The sequence below is a fragment of the Hypanus sabinus genome, chromosome 11 (assembly GCF_030144855.1).
Source record: "Hypanus sabinus isolate sHypSab1 chromosome 11, sHypSab1.hap1, whole genome shotgun sequence".
Classification (NCBI taxonomy): Eukaryota; Metazoa; Chordata; class Chondrichthyes; order Myliobatiformes; family Dasyatidae; genus Hypanus; species Hypanus sabinus.
The window spans coordinates 82,185,301-82,205,951 of NC_082716.1; the positions used below are offsets into that span (position 1 = coordinate 82,185,301).

Here is a 20,651-nt window from a genome sequence, read left to right on the forward strand (position 1 = left end):
AATATTAAATAGATAATGCCTATCATTGAGGATATCTACAAAAGGCAATGCCTCAAAATGGCAGCATCCATCATCTAGGACCTTCACCATTCAGATCCCCTTCTCATTAGTAATATAGGAGCCTGAGGAGCCATTCTCAATGATTCAGAAACAGCTTTTTCATTTCTGCCATCGCACTTCAAAATGGTCCATGAATGCTACCTCATTATTCATTTTATTTGCATTTTTTTGTAATCTTTAGTAAGAATCCCAGGGTTGGAGGTTCATGTAGGAAGGCCTGGAGGCCTGAGGTTAATAGTTAAGTCCAGAGTTGGTCAGCAGATCTGCAGGTCCAAATCTCAGTCAGCAGATCTGGATGTCAGATCCCAGCAGGTGATCCCTGATTGTGGGGGGGGGGGTGGTGGGTTAGAAGGGATCACTGGCCATCATCCTTTCTTTTGCTGCTGTTCCATCTGTCTTTTTGGCTGTATGTCGTTTTGCTGAATATTGTTTTTTTAATATTTGTCTTTTTGATTTATTTCTTTCCTATAAATTAATTTTAAAATGATATAAGACAAACATTGCAGACGCGTACCGGGTCTTAGGATCAGCCTCCTTGAGGCCTAGTTGCCACCAGAAAATTCTTCACAGTGAGGTGATTGTAGCAAGGCCAAGAGGTCATAAATGTGGCCATGGGGATCACGTGGACAGTGAGTGAAAATGGCAGGCAGAATGAAAGATGTGTATTGTACCAAACTGTATAAAACATACTGAAGAGGAACAATAGTTGCACTATGCTCATGGGTTCCCAACCTGTGGTCCAGGGACCCCTTGTTTAATGATATTGGACCATGGCATAAAACAGGTTGGGAACCCCTGCATTGTGCACTTAAATTGTCATGGGAGTTTAGATACCTGGATATGGTTACCTTGGAAATGATCCCCTTCTGTTGCCATGGAATGGTACTCCTGAGGATTTACTTTCATCAGGTATCAATGCCCCCCTTAAAATACCTAAAAGTTTCATGTTAAACTTTCCTAATAAAAATTTCCTTCTGTATCATATCAGACTGTTGAGCTGTTTTTTTGCGGCACAGTCAGGACCACCCACCTTGGATGCTGTATTCTGTCACCTGCACCACATGTTTAAGGTCGGCAGAAATATTTGTGGAACAGTCTGTGTAAGGCCTGGAACAGCAGACTCAGCATCTGTGAGATGGAACCTATGGTCAGTCATGTGACTGATTTTCCACACAAGTCCTCCCAGACAGTATGAAAGAAAGACAGGTGGTCTGCATTGCACTTTCACAGAGGTAGATTACAATTACTGTTCTGCGGTTATACAAGGCCAGCAAGATGTCATTTCAATGGATTTCTTTACTGCATGAATGAAAATAGAAGTGTAGAGCAACACACAAAGTGCATTAATACATTGAGTGTCTTTGGCGTTTATGGAAGGAAATGGACAATTCAGGGCTGGGCCATGACTCCACAGTGAAGAGTGATCTGACAATAGAAGGGGCCATGCTGTAAGAGACCAGTTTTAATGTTACATTCGCAAAGGCACTCAATGTTATTAATGACTGTAACTGTACATTATAGATGGCCGGTTTAATCATTACATTTAATCGTAAACACTTTCCAACATGCTGAGTGGATTCATTCTGGCTGTGAGTAAGGAAAGGGTAAATGGTGGCAGCAATGCCAAAAATGCCACAAGCTGGGAGCACAGTGGTGCAGCCAGTAGAGCTGCTGCCTCACAACCAGTTACTAGGGGTCAATTTTGACCTACTTGCACTGTCTGTGTGGAGTTTGCATGTTCCCCGTGCAACTATATCGATTTCCTCTGGGTTCATTGGCTTTCTCTCCCATCAAAGGAATGTGCAGATTGGTAGGTTCGCTGCCCCTAGTGCAGAGGTGCATGGTGAAATCTGGGGACAATTGGTGGAAACATGAACAGAATACCATCAGAATAGAATAAAAATACAGTACTGTGTAAAAGTCTTTGGAACATATGTAGCTAGAGTGCCTAAAACTTTTACACAGTACTGCATTTGTCAATGTGGAACAGAGAGCAAAATTTGTATATCTGGTGGGAGCAGAAAGTTGGGAATGGAGAGGGTGGAGTGTTGTGGGAGGGGAATGGAACAGATGGTAGAGAAGGATGCCAGGGGCGGGAGGGGAATGATGTGGGCGTAGGCACACCCAGCCCTGTGATGCTAGGCAAGGTAGTTTGATTCTAAAGAATTGGTTTATTAATTATTAAAGAATATCTCTCTGATGCAGCTGTCTCCCTCCCCCTTTTCCCCACCATGTTTCCCTTTGCCTACCCCTTTCCCACTGTTGGTCAGTGATGGAGACCCATATCAGAATCAGTTTATTATCACTCACATATGTCATGATATTTGTGTTTATTTTGTTGCAGCAGGACAGTGCAATACATAAAATCACTACAGTACCGTGCAAAGGACATGGCAGCTTAGCTATATACAATATGCGCATTAAGATTTTGCACAGTACCATAAGTACTTAATAATTAACTCAGACTTGGTGAGGTGAGGAGTCTGTGTTGTATTTCTATATGACTGTCAAAGATAATGGTCTTCCATGTAAATCAATTTTGATTGCTCTTATTGAGAAGAGGCTGCTGTAACTGGCTTGTATCACAGAGACTCTGATGGTGGTGGAATTATGCAAATGGGGTATCCTTCTAGCCCACTAGAAGTTCAGTCTCATTCACCCGGTCGGTCTGTTCCTATCTGATTACAAAACCTAGAGCACTGAAATGAAATGCAGAGCAGCCTGTACAATGTTCAACTATGACTCGTGTGGATGATGGGTTTTGAAGATGCAAGCATGAGAATATCTGAACATTTCTGCATCAATAGTTGTGGGTTTTACGACTGAATCGCACACTAGTATAAAAATACACAAGATGATTTTGCTTTGGCTCTTGAGATTCCAGTAATGCCTCTGGTATGCTCTTATCTGCTGACAGTGCAAATGGAACGCATAAGCTTCTGTTGAAGTTCAATGGGTCATAATGGAAAAAAATCCAGGCCAGAGGTCTTTTTTTTCTGTTTACGCTTGTAAGTAGTTGTGCTGTACAGCTGCTGTGCTGGGAGCCTTCGCCAGTCCTCTCTGGTGCAGCTAGGATCTGGTATTCGTACACTATTTTCATGTGATTTATGTGGTTTTAATGTGTAATGCATTTGATAATTGATTTCCCCCTATGAGCTTATTTTATTTGTAACTGCACAGTCCACCATGAACAGTTCAGTGATATTATGGATCTGAAGGCAGATTCATTTGGAGATGTGTATCAGGGCTCCATTCTTTAAACGATGCTTGCCCATTAAACTCCTGGAGAGGCCATCTGGGGAGGAAATAGTTTCACAGACAAGAACCCAGCCATCTTTGTGGACAATGTGGAAAGAAAGAGGTAGACGATCCATGTCAGTGATGCTGGATGCTCGATTGAGTAAAGGTGAAATTGTAATGAGCTCTTCAGGCCTGTGTGGGGCACCAGAGAGTATTGGGCTCTGAGTTTTTTAGAGGACTTGAATTGGCTAATTGTTTTTAGAGGACTTGAATTGGCTAAGAGTCATAATCGCTTAGAGTTCCTTGTGTTTTTTTTCCAGTGACTCTCTTTGTAATGTGGTGTCATGGTGTTTTCAGTTTTAATTTGTTAAGTTTATTTTGATAGGCTTGGGGATTCCATGTTACTGGTATTATTTAAAAGGATGCTCATTTAGTGATAATCATGGTGTCCTTGTTTTGAGAATGTTACATCTTGTGGTGTCGTTCGACTGAGGCACCAATGAATAGAGACTGGTTACCGTCTCTATATTGGAGTTTGTCGTTTCTCCACACTTGGGATCCGACATTGCCAGGGCATGTCATGATGGAAATGCTGCAGACTTTGTCTGGCCACTAGTAAGTCAGCCAGGATCTAAGTGCAGGAATAAATTCTATGATCTCACCTTCTCTATTAAAGTAAGTGTTCTGACCCTTCGACCTTGCAGCTTCTGCATCCACTATTTCAGTGTAGTCACTCAGCTCACAAGTCACAACACACACATGGCACCTCTACAGATGCAGACAGGCATCAGGCGTGCAGAGACAGAAGCCACACTGTGGCAGTGATTTCACCAGATATGCCAGTGCATAGCAGGAACTCCTTCTAATTCTGGAGCTGTACCAGTCTAGAAGCAACAGTATTCCTTCTACTGTGCAGGGCTTGTTAGTCCTCCACTCCTGATGGAGCTGAGAAAGCCTCCTAATACAATTCTTTCAAGATCAATACTTGTCTCCAACTGACACATCTGTCAGCACATTTTAAGCAGTACATGGGATCTATGTTTCATTTTTTTGAACACAAGCATTCCATTCGAGAGGGACTTGGAATTATTTGGCTGCAATTATTCACACAGACACAAAACACAGATACACAGCATGGATACATACATGCACTGACACACATATACATGTGCAAATACACACATGCATGCAGCACACACACGTCTGCAAAAGTGTTAGTTGAACTATGACAGTCCTGCAGTGATAGCAAGTTGTCTCAAGACTTGATGACTTGCTTTTCCAGACAAGAACAATAGATTCTTCTCCAGGAACTCCTTGGGCTGAGAAACTCAGTTGAGGAAAATGCGCAGGTATCTGACTGGCTATTTTTGATGCTTCCTTTCTTCATTACAATGCCTTGCTGCTTGCCTGCGAAACATCAACTAAAGGTCTGTATTGCTCATACGTAATACTGGGTTGATGCAGCAAACAATCACGTTAAGAAGTAAAAAGACACTAGGAAGAAAAGGGGTGGAACAGTGTCACAACTCGTAGAGTGACTCACAGCTCTTGTGGCCCAGGTTTAATCCTTTTGGTGCTGTCCATGTGGCCCAGCTTTTCATCCAGGAGCCCGAGTTCCTTCCACATCTCAACAGCCTGCTGATTGAGAGGTTAATTGGCCACTGAAAATTGCCCGAAGTGTGAGGGTGTGGCTAGAATCTGGGGAAAATGTGAATGTGTATAGGACGGGATTTGTCTGGGTTTGGTGGAAATGGGTGCTTGATGGACAGCACATACTTGATGGGCTGAAAGGCCTGCTTTTGCATTGTATGACTATGACAGTTTGACAGCTCTGCATCTTTAGTCTTGACATTGCTTAGCACCAGTTCAGCTACTGGCACCAGGTTATAGGGAAAGCATTCCAGATAGGAGATCTTTGAAACAGTCATGCCGCTGGGACATGGAAGATAACGTGCTAGGTCCCCAGTGGTGTAGGACACAAGCCAGGTTTGAACACACAAATTACTTTTTTACACTTCTTGCTGCCTTGGTAAAACAGACAACATAATCAAAGACGACTCCCACCCGGACACTCTGGATGTCTTCTGGCGACAGGGATGGGAGCAGGACTGCACCAGCAGTAAGCAAGTCAAGTGTCTGATCACTGGAGGGTGGCAGTGGCCATGCAAACTGGTAGGTGCTGATGTCACTCAGGATGTCAGCTTTTCTAATGAATGCTGGTCCCTAGGCTTTGCTACTACCACCTACCTTAGGTTGTAGTTACTCAGCCTGAGACAGAGCAATCACCAGTGTTCACCCATTGTTATTCTCCAACAAATGGAGGGAAGCTGCTTTCATTAGCTGGGCGCAGTCAGGGTGAGGTGAGCTGGGGGACTGGTGCTGCATCTGTGCAGTGGATCTAGCAGAGCATTTAGAAAGCTACTGTTATGGACTCAACAAGGATTTACTATAATGGAGGAATTTGTTAGTCTCCCTTAACTAAACTGCTCAAAAATGTAAGTTCAAATGAATGTTTGCCATGGCCAAATTGAGGCTATTAGCTTTTGGGAACTGCACAAGTGAGATGATGAGGTGATGATAGGAGAATCACATGTATTGATGGCCGGATACCTGCAGATATCAAAATGTTAAATAATTATTCTCATAGCTAATAAATGCAGATTTTGTAAATTAATTGGAGTAATCTCACTTCTGTGATTCACAAAAAAACAACAGTTAATTGACTTTCTCTTCCCCCCCCCCCTTCCCTTTCTTCTGTGGCCTCCTGTCCTCTCCTATCAGAATATCCCTTCCCCTGCCCTTTATCTCTTTCACCAATTGACTTCCCAGCTCTTTAATCCCCCCCTCTGCCTCTCCCAGTTTCACCTATCACCTGCTACCTTATATTTCTTCCTTCCTCACCCCCCCCCAATTTATTACTTTGACTTCATCTTTTTTCTCCAGTCCTAATGAAGGGTCTCAGCCCAAAACTTTGACTGTTTACTCTTTTCCACAGATGCTGCCTGACCAGCTGAGTTCCTTTAGCATTTTGTGTGTGTTGCTTGGATTTCCGGCATCTGAAGACATTCTCTTGTTTGTGAACAATTATCTGCTAACTTCTTGACCAAAGTTTGATTTTTATGTTATTCCATTAAATACTGGGTGTGCCCACTGGATAGCCTGAAGCTCGTAAGCAAATTTAATCTGCAAGTTACACCCTTTTAAACAATGAAACATGGATTTAACTCTGGAAGTGTTTGTTTTGGCTTGAATCTTTGGGTGGGGCCAACCATGGCTCTAGAATATTGCGCAGTGTATTAGATGGGTCAAACTCCTGACAACATTAGATGGGGCAGGGGAAGTGACGAGGGGGACATGAAAGCCTATGTGATGAGGCACAGGTTGTGACTTTGAATAATCCACACTGACACCAGAGATGTGGATGTGACAAGTCTTTACCCAGCACACGCAGACACAAGGTAGGAGATCTGGTGGGAAGACCTCTGATTGTATTTTTATACTGCTGAGCATAAAGCTAAGCCAGTCAATGGTGTAATGTAATCAGCACGAGACCTCAGAGTGAGTGGTCCCCGATTCAAATCCATGTGGTTCCTTGCACGCATTCCATCTGTGCTGAGTTGAGTGTCAAGCTAGCAACTCGGCCTCATAAAACAGACAAATGCTGAAGAACCAGCAAGGTTGCTGCCCGATGTACCAGTGAGGCGTGGGAGGAGTTTATAGGTAACAATAGGTGATTAAATACAATTTCAATAGTTACAATTACATAATTTATTTCTCCATTTGTGGACAAATCGTTCCATAGAAATACATATTTGTAGATGAAAATTGACTGAGAAAACAAAATCTGAATATTCAAGCAGTTTTTTGGGGATAAGGTGATTCACGTCGGTGTTTTAAAAATCCTTAAGATAAAAATGTCAGGCATTGGCTTGGTGGAAGGAGTTGGAGCAACAGTAAAGTGTTGCTTTTCAGACCGAAGTCGTGATATCCATGTAGTGTGCAACATAGATTGATATTGGGTCCACTGTTGTTTGTCCATCTATGTTAATGTGGCTGAGAACGTAGATATCATCGCTAGTAAGTCTGCGGATGACACCAAAATTGGCAGTGTAGTGGATCATGATGTGGGTACCTAAGATTACAAAAGATCTAGATAAATTGTAGAACTGGGACAAAGAGTGTCAGATGGAATTGAACTTGCATAAATGTGAATTGTTGCACTTCGATAAGTGAAACTAAGTCAGGACTTGCACTAGAGCCCTCGAAGGTGTTGTAGAACAGAGGACATTGAGTACAGGAGCTAGGATATCATGTTGCAACTGGTGGTGTGACTATACTGGAATACTGTCTCCTTGTCCAGCTATAGGAAGGATGTTATGAAGCTGAAAACAGTGAAGGAAAGATTCACAAGGATGTTACCAACACTCAGAGCTTGAAATACAAAGAGAGGCTGACTAGACTGGAATACATTTTACCTGAATAGTGGGAGGCAGAAAGGTGATCTTATAGTGGTGTATAAAATCATGGGGTGTATTGGTAAGGTGGATGGTAAGGTGGATGGTAAGGTGGATGATTTTTTCCCCAACGGTAGGGGAGTTTAAAACTAGTGGGCATGGGTTTAAGTAAGAGGGAAAAGATTTAAGAAGAGATTAAAGGGCATTTTTTTCTCTCGGAGTGTGGTGGGTATGTGGAATGAACTGGCAGAGGAGTCTGTAGAGGCAGGTACAGTTACAATATGTAAAAGATATTTAAACAGATCCATGGATTTAAAAAGATTAGAGAGATATGGGCCAAATGCAAATAGCTCAGGTAGGCAACATAGAGGAGTTGAGCTATAGGGCCTGTTTCTATGCTGTATCCCTCTATGACTTCATATCAGGGGTTCCCAACCTGTGGTCCTCGGGCCCCTTGGTTAATGGTAAGGCTCTATGGCATAAAAAAAGCTAGGGACCGGTGCTCGATATCATTCTTTTACCTCAGTATTGTGAAAACTGACTCTCTGGATACACAAACAATCCAGGTAATGATTGACAGAATAAATATCACAATGGCCCAGGGTTGATTGGACAAATAATCAATGTAGAAATCTTCCTTGATATCGAAATAAAAATACAAAATATCATGTCTTAAGATGTTTGAAAGCCAACTCAATGTAGGCCAATTAGTATAGAAATATCATCTGTACCTTTGGACAATGCTTAAGATAGTCTCATAACCATCTTATTTCCCAGACTGTGAGTCAGAAACCTCTTCTCTTCAAGGACAACAGTGTTTGATTGCCCAGCTGTGTCTGTAATTTCAAGACCAATGAAATTGTAGACAGTCCGATGGATGTATTAATGTTTATGACACCATGACTGCTTCATCTGCATCATAACTACTGCTACTGCAATTGCTTTATAGCTGCTTCATCCTCAGCAGCAGATGCAGAAATTAGTGAAGGTTCAAGTTCATTGTCTTTCAAATAGCTACAGCTAAATGAAGCAGGATTCCTCTGGGCTCAAAGTGCAAAACATAGCACATACTGTCACACACAGCACATATCGTAATGATAGCACATACTGTCACACACAGCATCCATGGTTACATATTAACAAGTCTCTGCGTGGCAAGGCCTGAAGATCGATGCTGCATGGGATGTTGTCCTGGAGCCACGTTTCTGCAGGAACAAGTATGCAGTGGTTTCACATCTCGTGCTGGGTCAGCTGCAGATGATGGCAATCCAGTTGGTCTCCAAGGAGGTGAACACTGGAGAACAGCAATGTTGAGAGTGGATAATGAAGCAGGTTTACAAAGCTTGCAGAGAGTTTCAGGCCAGCTAGAAGAATGGGCTGAAAGATGGCAGATGGAGTTTAATGCTGATAAGTGTGAGGTGCTACATTTTGGTAGGACTAATCAAAATAGGACATACATGGTAAATGGTAGGGCATTGAGGAATGCAGTGGAACAGAGTGATCTAGGATTAATGGTGCATAGTTCCCTGAAGGTGGAACCTCATGTGGATAGGGTGGTGAAGAAAGCTTTTGGTATGCTGGCCTTTATAAATCAGAGCATTGAGTATAGGAGTTGGGTTGTAATGTTAAAATTGTACAAGGCATTGCTAAGGCCAAATTTGGAGTATTGTGTACAGTTCTGGTCACTGAATTATAGGAAAGATGCCAACAAAATAGAGAGAGTACAGAGAAGATTTACTAGAATGTTACCTGGGTTTCAGCACCTATGTTACAGAGAAAGGTTGAACAAGTTAGGCCTTTATTCTTTGGAGCGTAGAAGGTTGAGAGGGGACTTGATAGAGGTATTTAAAATTATGAGGGGGATAGATAGAGTTGACGTGGATAGGCTTTTTCCATTGAGAGTAGGGAAGTTTCAAACGAGGACATGAGTTGAGAGTTAGGGGGCAAAAGTTTAAGGGTAACACGAGAAGGAATTTTTTTTCTCAGAGTGGTAGCTGTGTGGAATGAGCTTCCAGTAGAAGTGGTAGAGGCAGGTTTGATTTTGTCATTAAAAAAAAATTGGATAGGTATATGGACAGGAAAGGAATGGAGGGTTATGGGCTGAGTGTAGGTAGGTAGGACTAGGTGAGAGTAAATGTTCGGCACGGACTAGAAGGGCCGAGATGGCCTGTTTCTGTGCTGTAATTGTTACATGGTTATATGGGAGAGATGGTGTGAAGGAGCACTGATTCCAGCATACATACTGTATCTCTATCTCTCACACTATCTCCAGCACCTACTCCTCTGGGTGGTTTTAACAGATTTGCTGCGCTTGAGGAACTGGTCCACATTTTAACCCAAGCCGCACAGTTCCCCCACCTTCAATCTCACCAATGAACTAATGAACCGAACCTGCAGTATTTTATATATCAATGTCAAATAGGATTTTGCCATCACAAAGACAACATTTAAGACACACATTTGCACCATTTGTTGGACCCAGAGTAGTCATAGTAACCAAACCCACTGCCATCTTATGGTTTCAGCCTGATACTGAGATGCCTAATTCGGAACAGTACCTTCAGTGAACGAGCACCAGCTCTGTTTTACAGACAGCAGACGGCATGGTACCAATTCATGAACCCTACCTGAGTCCAGCTTTGCAGAAAATCAGAGTCATATAGTGCAGAATCAGATCTTTCAGCTCATCCAGTCTGTGTCAAACCATTTAAACTGTGTAGTGCCAGTGACCTGCACCCAGTCCTTAGCCCTCCATACCCCTCCCAGCCATGTACCTATCCAAATTTCCTTTAAATATTGAAATCAAAGTTGCATCCACCACTTGAGCTGGCAGCTTGTCCCACATTCTCACCACCCTCTGTAAAAGTCCTCTAGTACTTTTCAATTAGCTGACTCCAAAAGCTGATTTACCAAATTCCTTGTTAAAATGGCTCTCCACTTCTCGTATGAGGGATGAATATTAAATCCAGGTTTCCTTGATCAGTGTTAATTGAACTTCTCTGCCCTTCATTAATGAATGGGGCATGAAGTTGTAGAGTAATACAGAACAGAATCAGGCTCCTTGGCCCAAATGCTTCATGATGACCAAGATTCCGATCTAACCTGTTCCCATTTCCCTGCATTTCACTGATATACCTCCAAAATTCTCCTGTTCATGTATCTGTCTCAGGACCTGTTTTAGGCGTTGTTAAGCATAGGGTAACCAACCGTGCTATGGTCCAGACCACAGTGTGTGATTTATACTTCCCGTGGACACAGATACTGGTGGATTTGACTGGGAGGCTAACTGATGTATGTAGTATCAGGTAAAAGAATTTTGATACTCTGATTGTGAGTTGCCTCGTGCAAGAATGAGGTACATAAGCCTTAACTGTGAGAGGAAGGCACACTGCTCTGCAGAAACGCCGCTCCAACCTGGAGGCTTGAACTATCAGAGCTAAAACTGGCCTGGCAAAGGTGGATTATGAGGATTAGAGGGTGTGGTACAAAGCCTGGTGAAATGACGACAATGAGGTGTTAAATCCAAACAGCCCTGGGGGGACTGGCAGTCATCATGGGCAATGAGATTGCCTTTAACATAAGAGAGAAGAGGGCTATGTAGTACTCAGAGCTCCACAGACAGTCATAGGGGTTAGGATTCTTGTGCATGGCAATTAGTAATGCTTTATTATTGTCATGTACTAAGATACAGTGAAGTCAGTGCTTTGCATGTCTTTGATACAGACCATTCCAAAACATGAGTACAATGATGTAGCACAAAGGGAGAAAGAATAATAAAATGCAGAATATGGTGTTACAGTTACAGGGAAGGTGCAAGGCCATGACCAGGTAGACTGATAGGTCAGGAGTTCATCTTTATCCAACAAGACCTCTGCTCACGAGTTTTGGAATGAAATTGTTCAAGGCCAAGGCATTTTCTCCACAAAGAATGGTTTCAAGTGGACATAATCTACAGTCAGAAAGAAAGAGCAAGACTGTAATATGTTCCACGGGATGAAGGCTGTGTAGCAAGATACAGTGAGGGGAGAAGTTTGCTGAGAAGAGCAGTGGTTTAAGCAAGGGATTCTGGCTCCACCTCCTGGCAAGGAAGAACATGGCTCCTGGAAGGCACAGTCCTGAGCAACTGTCCCAGAAGGTGGCTGCCTTTGGGAATTGCAGCTTGTTAACAGGGGAGATGACACCTGAGAACAGAAAGTAATTGGCTTCAGCACCAGCCACAATCTTTGGATGGCTCACATGTAGTGTCCTAACCACTGATCAGTCTGGGAACCTCGCTGCTCAGTGAAAACAATCATTGGGCCTGACCGTACCGAAAAGCCAAATGTTTATAAACTTGATTTCACCTAATTCCGGAGTGCTAAAACATAATTTTCCATCGTACCATCCCAAATGAGACTGTAAAATTTGTGTGCAACTATGCTAGCATGTTTTTCACCTGGTAGCAATAACGCTGCTCAGAGAGCTCGTAAAATATAGTTGTAAAGTACTCCGAAACGATTATCCAGCCGGCAAAAGCAGCATCCCCATGACAGCCAGCCACTGTCACATGGATGCCGTGGGCTGAGAAGACTGCAGGTCCTGGGGTGCTCACAAAGACATTTTTCCCTTCACAAGGGTCAGCAGTCACCCACTTTTAGACCATAAAGTGATAAGATACAGCAGCAGCATTAGGCCATTTGACCCATCAAATCTGCTCTGCCATTTCATTGTGGCTGATCTATTGCCATCTCAGACCCAATCTCCTGCCTTTTCCCTGTACCCCTTCATGCCCTGACTAATCAAGAATCTATCAACCTTTGCCTTAAGTGTACCTAATGACTTGGCCTCCACAGCCACATGTGGCAAGAATTTCACAGATTCATCACTCTTTGGCTAAATAAATTCATTCTCATCTCCATTCTAAATGGATATCCCTCTATTCTGAGGCTGTGTACTCTGTTCTTAGACTGCCCCACCATAGGAAACATTCTCTCCACATCCACTCTGTTGAGGTCTTTCAACATTTGATAGGTTTCAATGATATCCCCCGTCATTCTGCTGAATTCCAGTGAGCAAAGGCCCAGAGCCATCAAACGCTCTTCATATGATAAGTCATTCAATGCCGGAATCATTTTTGTGAATCTCCTTTGAACTCGCTCCAATGTGAGCACATCCTTTCTTATATAAGGGTGTGGCGACCCATTTCCTGGCACATCTGAACCGGCTCACAATTAGCCAGCGGCTAAGGGAGATAGCCTGCAGGGATTTGCAAGCACAGAGCTTTGGAGCCTCTGCGCCACGGGGGGCAGGTTGAGGGAGGCTTAAAAGTGAGGCTGGGGATTTCGAATAAAGTTTTTCTTCGACTGCAGTTACCCGACTCCGTGTCGTAATTTTAGCGCTGCATGCAGCACACCGCTACAAGGGGACCAAAACTGCTCACAATACTTCAAGTGATGCACCAACAGTGCTTTATAAAGTCTCAGCATTATATCCTTGCTTTTATATTCTAGTCCTCTTGAAATGATTGTTAATATTGCATTTTCCTTCTTCGCCATATACTCAAGCTGCAAATAACCTTTGGGGAATCCTCTGTGAGGACCCCATGCCCCTTTGAAATTCAGATGTTTGAATTTTGTCTCCATTTAGAAATTAGTCTGCACTTTTATTTCTTCCAAAAATGTGCATGACCAAACAGGTGTCTCCTCTTTACAAACCCATCTTAAGCCAAAATGGCGGAAAGTGAAGAACCATTAATTTATATGGGAAAAATTTTCGTAAAAGTGAAAATCCTCTTTGTAATGCGAAAACAGGTTACTAATGTAAGTCTTTTGTAAAAGCGAAGTGGTGTAAAGCAAACATTTGTAAAGTGGGGGGGACACCTGTATACTTCTCTACACTGTATTCCATCTGCCACTTCTTTGCCCATTGTCCTAATCTGTCTAAGTACTTCTGTAGCCTATTTCCTCAAAACCACTTGCCCCTCCACCTATCTTGGTATTTTCTGCAAACTTGACCACAAAGCCATCAATTCCATATATATATAACATAAAAAGAAGCAGTCCCAACACAGACCCCCGTCGAACACCTCTGGTCACTGGCCACCAGCCAGAAAATGCTCCCTTTATTCCCACTCTTTGCCTCTTGCCAATCAACCAATGCTCTATCCACACGTGTCTTTCCAGTAATACTATGGGCTCTTAAGTTGTTAAGCAGCCTCATATTGGCACCCTGCCAAACGTCTTCTGAAAATCCAAGTACACAACAGCTGATGATTCTCCCTTGTCTATCCTGCTTGTTATTTCTTCAAAGAATTCTGCCAGATTTGGCCGGTGAGATTTTTCCTTAAGGAAACCATGCTGACTATGGCCTATTTTCCAAGTAGCCTGAAACCCCATACTTAGCAATTGAATTCAACATCTCCGCAACCATTAAGGTCAGATTAACTAGCCCATAATTTCTTTTCTTCTGCCTCTCTCCCTTCTTGAAGAATGGAATGACATTTGCAAATTTCCAGTCCTCCAGAACCATGCCAGAATCCACTGATACTTCAGAGACCATTACCAATGTCTCCACATCTCTTCAGCCACCTCTTTCAAAACCCTGGGGCATAAACCATCTAGTCCAGGTGACTTAACTACCTTCTGACCTTTCTGTTTCCCAAGCACCTTCTCCCTAATAGTGACAACTTCACACACTTCTGCCCCTGACACACTTGAACTTCCAGCATTTTGCTAGTGCATTTCATAATGAAGAGTGATTCAAAATACTTATTCAGTTCATCCACCATTTCCTTGTCTCCCGCCCCCCATTACCACCGCTTCAACTTCATCTTTTCAGTGGTCCAATATCTACTCTCACCTCTCTTTTACATTTCATATTTCTGAAGAAACCTTTTGTATCATTTTGTTTATTATTGACTAGCTTACCTTCGTATTCCACTTTCCCCTTCTTTAAGACCTTTTTAGTTGCCCTCTGTTGGTTTTAAAAAGATTCCTAATCCTCTAACTTCCCTCTAATTTTTGCTCTATTATATGCCCTTACTTTTGCTTTTATGTTGGCCTTGGCTCCTCAGCCATGGTTATATCATCCTGCCTTCAGAAACGTTTTTTTCAGGATGTATCTATTCCTCTGTAATTTCCTTTACTCCACCGAAATACTAATACATCTGACTTTAGCTTCTGCTTCTCAAATTGCAGGATGAATTCTATTGCATTATGATCACTATTCCCCAAGGTTTCCTTTACCTTAAGCTCTCTAATCAATTCTGGTCCATTGCACAACATCCAATCCAGAATATTTGATCCTCTAGTGGGCTCAACCATGAGCTGCTCTAAAATCTATTTCATAGGCATTCCAAACATTCCCCTTCCTGGGATCCAGCACTAACCTAATTTTCCCAAACTACCTGAATATTGAAATCCCCCATGAGTATTGTAACGTTGATCTTTTGACATCCATTTTCTACTCTCTATTGTAATTTGTAGACCACATCGTTACCACTGTTGGGATGTCTATTATATAACTCCCATTAGTGTCTTTTTACCCTTGGTTCTACCCACAATGACCCTACACATTCTGATTCTATATCATATATCTTTAATTATTTGATTTCATTTTTTACCGACAGAGCCAACCCACCCCTCAGCCTACCTGCCTGTCGTTTCAATACAATGTGTTTCCTTGGATGTTAAGCTCCCAGATATAATCTTCTTTCAGTCACGGTTCAGTGATGCCCACAACATCATGCATGCCAATCTACCTTATTCTATATACTGCCTGATTCAAATATAACACCTACAGTCCTGTATTAATCACCTTTTTAGATTTTGTCCCTCTTTTACCTTGCAACTCATCCTGTTCATCACAATATTGCCCGAAGATAGCCTCTCCTTGCTAGCAGTCTCACTACATTTTGCCTCTGCTTATAAACCAACTACCTCATCCTTAGCCCTCTCACTCTGATCCCCAAACACCAGCCAAATTAGTTTAAACGCTCCTGAACAACTCTAGCAAATCTGCCTGCAAGAATATTGGTCCCTCTTGAACTCAGGTGTAACTCGTTCCTTTTGTACTTTCCCTGGAAGAGATCCAAATGACCCAAAAATCTGAACCCCACTTCCCCCTGCACGGTTCCTTAGCCACACATTCAATTGCCAAATCATGCTATTCTGATCCTCACTGGCATGTGGCACAGGTAGTAATCTGGAGATTACTGCTCTGAAGACCCTGATATTCAACTCTCTACCGAGAGTAGCTTCTTAAAATTTCTCTTCAGGACCTCCTCACCTTTCCTACCTATGTCATTGATGCCAATATGTACCAAGACACCTGGCTGCTCACCATTCCCTTTAGAATGCTGTAGACTGAACCAAGACTTCCCTGACACTGGCACCTGGGAGGCACCATACCATACAGGTGTCTCTATTGCATCCCCATTATCTCATCTCTATTCCTCCAACTAATGCATCTCCTACCACTACTGTAGTCCTCCATCCCTCCTAAGCCACAGTGATAGACTCAATGCCGGAGACCCTGTTGCTGCAGATCCCTCCTGTAGGTCTTCCCCCAAACAGTATCCAAAGTGGTATACTTCTTTCTGAGGAAAATAACCCTGTACTGGCTTCCCATTTCTCTTCCTTCTCCTGGCAGTCATGCCTCCTGTACCCTAAGGGTGACTATCTCCTTGCAGCTCCTAGCTATCATGTCCTCAGTCTCCCATATGAGCTGAAGGTCATCGGGCTGCAGCTCCAGTTCCTTAACACGTTCTCCGAGGAGTTGCAGCTCTGTGTGCCTGGTGCAGAAATGAGCTCTCCAGAATTTCCACATCTCATACACAGAACAAAGCACAACCTCTGGAGCCATTCTCCCTGTGCCCTAATAGATGGGGAATGAAAAATAAAGAGGACAAAGGAACTTTCAGATACTCACCTCAACCAAGCCCGATCTTGCTGAAGCCAGCTGAGTCAGAGTCACTCCAACACTGGCCCACTTACCTGATGGCCACTCTGCTTGCTGCTGCCTCATTTTTATTCATCCTTTCAAATGAATCCCGTTCACTGATTGGGTGGAGTCCAGCTCTGGAAACTGCTGCGAAATGCTGCTTTTTTTGAGCTTCAGCTGCGGACATCACTGCTCCTTCACATGCTAGGACACTTGACATATTGTTGTACCCAGTCACTGCAGTTCATTTGAGTGTCCCTACCTGCAATGAAGAATATTCGCTTTTTACCTCAACATCTGTTTGGTTGCTGATGAAATCAGCACTCAGAGGAACTCAATACCTAACAGCATGCAGAGATGATCAAGAGGTTCAGTTGTTGTTCATATCAAACATCAGAATGGGGAAAAAATGTGACCTGAGTGACGTTGACCATGGACTGATAGTTGTTGCTGGCCTGGGTGGTTTGAGTATCTCAGAAACTGGTGATCTCCTGCGATTTTCAGGCACAACAGTCACTAGACTTTATAGGGAATGGTGCAAAAAATGAAAATTACACAGTGAGCAGCAGTTCTGTGGGCAAAAACACTTTGTTAATGAGAGAAGTGAGAGGAGAAAGGTCAAACTGACAGGAAGGCAACAGTAACTCAAATAACCACGCATTACAACTTTGAGGGAAATAACCCTGTGCAGAAGAGTATCACTGAATGCACAGCACATCAAAAAAGTGGTTGGGCTATAGCAGAAGATGACTACAAACATGTAATACACTTAGTGTCCAATTTATTAGGTGCAGGAGGTACTGAGCTCAGATCATGTTGTTACTATGTTCACTGAAGTTAGAATCAGAATTGGATTTATTATCACTGATATATGTTGTGAAATTTGTCATTTTGTGGCAATAGTACAGTGTGTCATGTACCCTGTGACAGGTTAAAGAACCAGCAGAAATGGAAAACACTTCAGAGTCTGCTATTGCTAATAATTAATAGTGTTTATTAGTAACTATGCAATACAGTACCATAAATGCAGATATATTAAACTGGTTAGCAAGTGTGTGTGTGTGTGTGTGGAATCCCCGTTGTCCTCCGAAATCCCGTTGAAGTCACCGACTGTGACCATAACATGTACGGCCGTTCTTCAGTGATGGAATTATCATCCAGGCGAGGGTGGACACACAAATAATTCCCCACCGGTCGCACCTTTTCACACTGCGAGAGCCACTGATCGATTTCCCCGAATTGATACTCCAAAAACCCCACCTTCTTGTGGGTACAACAAAGCTCGTTCAGTGTCCAAAACCGTGTGCCTGCCTGTGTTTCAGCAGACCTGGTTTCTATCTCCACATGTTGGACACCAGCTGTCCATCAACCTGCTCCGTCCTCCTCTCTCTGTAAGAACTTTACCAGCAGGCAAGTGTCCTTGTGGAAAAGTAAACAAGCTTGCAGAGAAATCATAACATCAATCTTTCGAGCAGTCTCTGTCTCTCTTTCATTGCGTTGAATGCCTCCCTCTCTCTCTTAATAACAACTCGAACAGTGTCCAAAAGCCAGTCTCATTCTCCAGACATTTTAAAGTGATAGTCCACAGAAAATATGAACCCTAGGGGTACATAACAAGTGCAACACAAAAGAATTACTTCAAGTTACAATAAGAAATAAAATAAATAAACTGTGGTAGTGTTCATGGACTGTTCAGTAATCTGATAGCAGAAGAGAAGAAGCTGATCCTAAAATAACCTCTCTTCCCTAGTGTTAATAATGAGAAGAGACCATGTTCCCAATGGTGAGTGTTCGTAAAGATAGATTCTACCTTTGGACGGTGTCCTCAATGGTGCGGAAGTTTGTCCCCGTGCTGGTGCTGGCTGTGTCTATAATGCTCTGCAGCCTCTTTTAATCCTCTGCGTTGAAGCCATCGCATCAGGTGTTAATGCACCTGATTAGAATCCTCTCCATCATACATCTGTAGGAATCTGCAAGGTTATTTGGTGACATACTGATGCACCATCAATAATTCTCTGAGACGTGAGGCGAGATATAGGCTTTTATTGGCTGGAAGAAAGAACAATTGACCACCATACTACATCCTGGACCTGAGGGCTGGGCTCAGGCTCCAATTGCCTTTATACTGGGGTCTGTGGGAGGAGCCACAGTCAGTGGGTGGAGCCACAGGAGCAGAGAGTGGGGGGGGGGGGGGGGGCGTGTCCAGGCAGGTATATGTAGTTCATCACACATACGTACCAAATCACCTCAAATTCCAAATGAAATAGAGCCGCTGGTGCACCCTTTTTGTAACTGCATCAGTGCTGGATCTAGGATAGCTCCACTGAGATGCTGACACACAGAAATTTGAACCTGCTCAGCCTTTTCACTGCTGACCCCTTGATGAAGACTAGTGTATGATCATCTGCTTCCCTTTCCTAGTCCACAGTTAATTCCTTAGTTTTACTGACCTCGAGTACGAGGCTCCTGCTGTGACACCACTCAACCAGCTGACCTATCTCACTCCTGTACGCTCTCTCGCTGTGATCTGAGATTCTGCCAACAAAAATGGTATTACTGGCAAATTTATAAATAGCCTTTTAAGCTGAATTTCAGAGAGCACACATATCTCAGTGGCCTGCTAGCAACCTACCCTTCTAGCAAATAAGTCAACTGCCCATTTCCCACTACAGATGCTGCTTGTCCTGCTGAAGAGTTTTGCTGCACCATCTGCAGTCTCCATTTTACTTCCAGCACATTAGAAAGACAAATATTTACAAGTTGCTGCGTGAATGGAAATATTCAGCTGGTGGTGTGGAGTTCAGGAATATCTGCTTTATTATCATCTGGTCTTCAGTTTCAATAATTAATATAAGGTCTCATGCTGGAGAAGGAAACTCTTTTCTCAACAGATTAAGCACAGTGATTTTACAATTCATTAACTGTAAGAAGATGTAAGACTAGGATTGGCTAGGATTTTTAATTGGAATTAATTTTACCCTGATATGAATTTTTATAGTAAATTTATATTTGCATCTGCATGTACATGCATTTATAAATCTTATAGGAATCTCTAATTATTAAAGCTAAAATTGTATGCAGTCTTCCTTTATGGTGGAAGCTCCCCTGAGGTTCAGAAGCAGTGGTAGAGTGAATAAGGTGTGTCAATATTGTTGGTGTATGCTAAGCTCAGTGGATTGTAGATCATAAAGTGAGAGGGAGGAGATTCTGAATATGTGCGGGTTCAGAATCAGAATCAGATTTCTAATCACTGACATGTGATTTGAAATTGCAGCAGACCTGATGACAAAGTAATAGCCTATTTAGTCCGTTTGAGTTTGATTAGACTTGTGCAACAAAGAGGGAGGCCATTCAGCCATCTAGCAGAGCAATACTATCTCTTTTTCAACCTTATTTTCATGTAGCTTGTCAATCTAAACTGAATCATAGAATCATCGAGCGGTATGGTCCAGGACCAGGGCCTTTGGTCCATTGAGTCTGCACCAAATATTAAACACCTATTTGCACTGTTTCTATAAAGAGCTGCAGTATACAGTGTGGAAACTGGACCTTCCTGAGCTAATCCCACTTGCCTGCTTATGGCCTACACCCATCCAAACCTTTCCTGTCCATGTACTTGTCCAAAAGAATTTCAAATGTTGGAACTATCCAACTCCAAGAGTTTGCCTGGAAGCTCATTTCATCAAGCTACTGTGAAGTCCTGCTTGTCAGGTCCCCTTTGAATCTTTCCTCTCTTACCTTAGACTGGTGCCATTTTGCGCCAGTCCATCCTGGGATAAAAATTATGCTCCCCTACCCTGGGATGAAGACTAGATTGCGACCATCCACCTTGTTTATGCCCCTCCAGATTTTATTAATCTCCACAAGAGCACCCTTAAGTAACATACACACAAAGCTGGAGGAACTCAGCAGGTCAAGCAGCATCTATGAAGAGGAATAAACAGTCAAAGTGTCAGGTCAAGATCTTTCACCAGGTAA

General features: G+C 42.9%; 1 long non-coding RNA gene across 1 annotated transcript in view; it reads left to right on the forward strand.

The window, feature by feature from the left end:
• Positions 1-3,097: 3,097 nt before the first annotated feature.
• Positions 3,098-20,651, forward strand: part of LOC132401620 (uncharacterized) — a 44,564-nt gene continuing 27,010 nt past the window's right edge. Inside the window, exon 1 of the long non-coding RNA XR_009514638.1 lies at positions 3,098-3,139. This is a non-coding gene — a long non-coding RNA (uncharacterized LOC132401620). The remainder of the gene's footprint in view (positions 3,140-20,651) is intronic.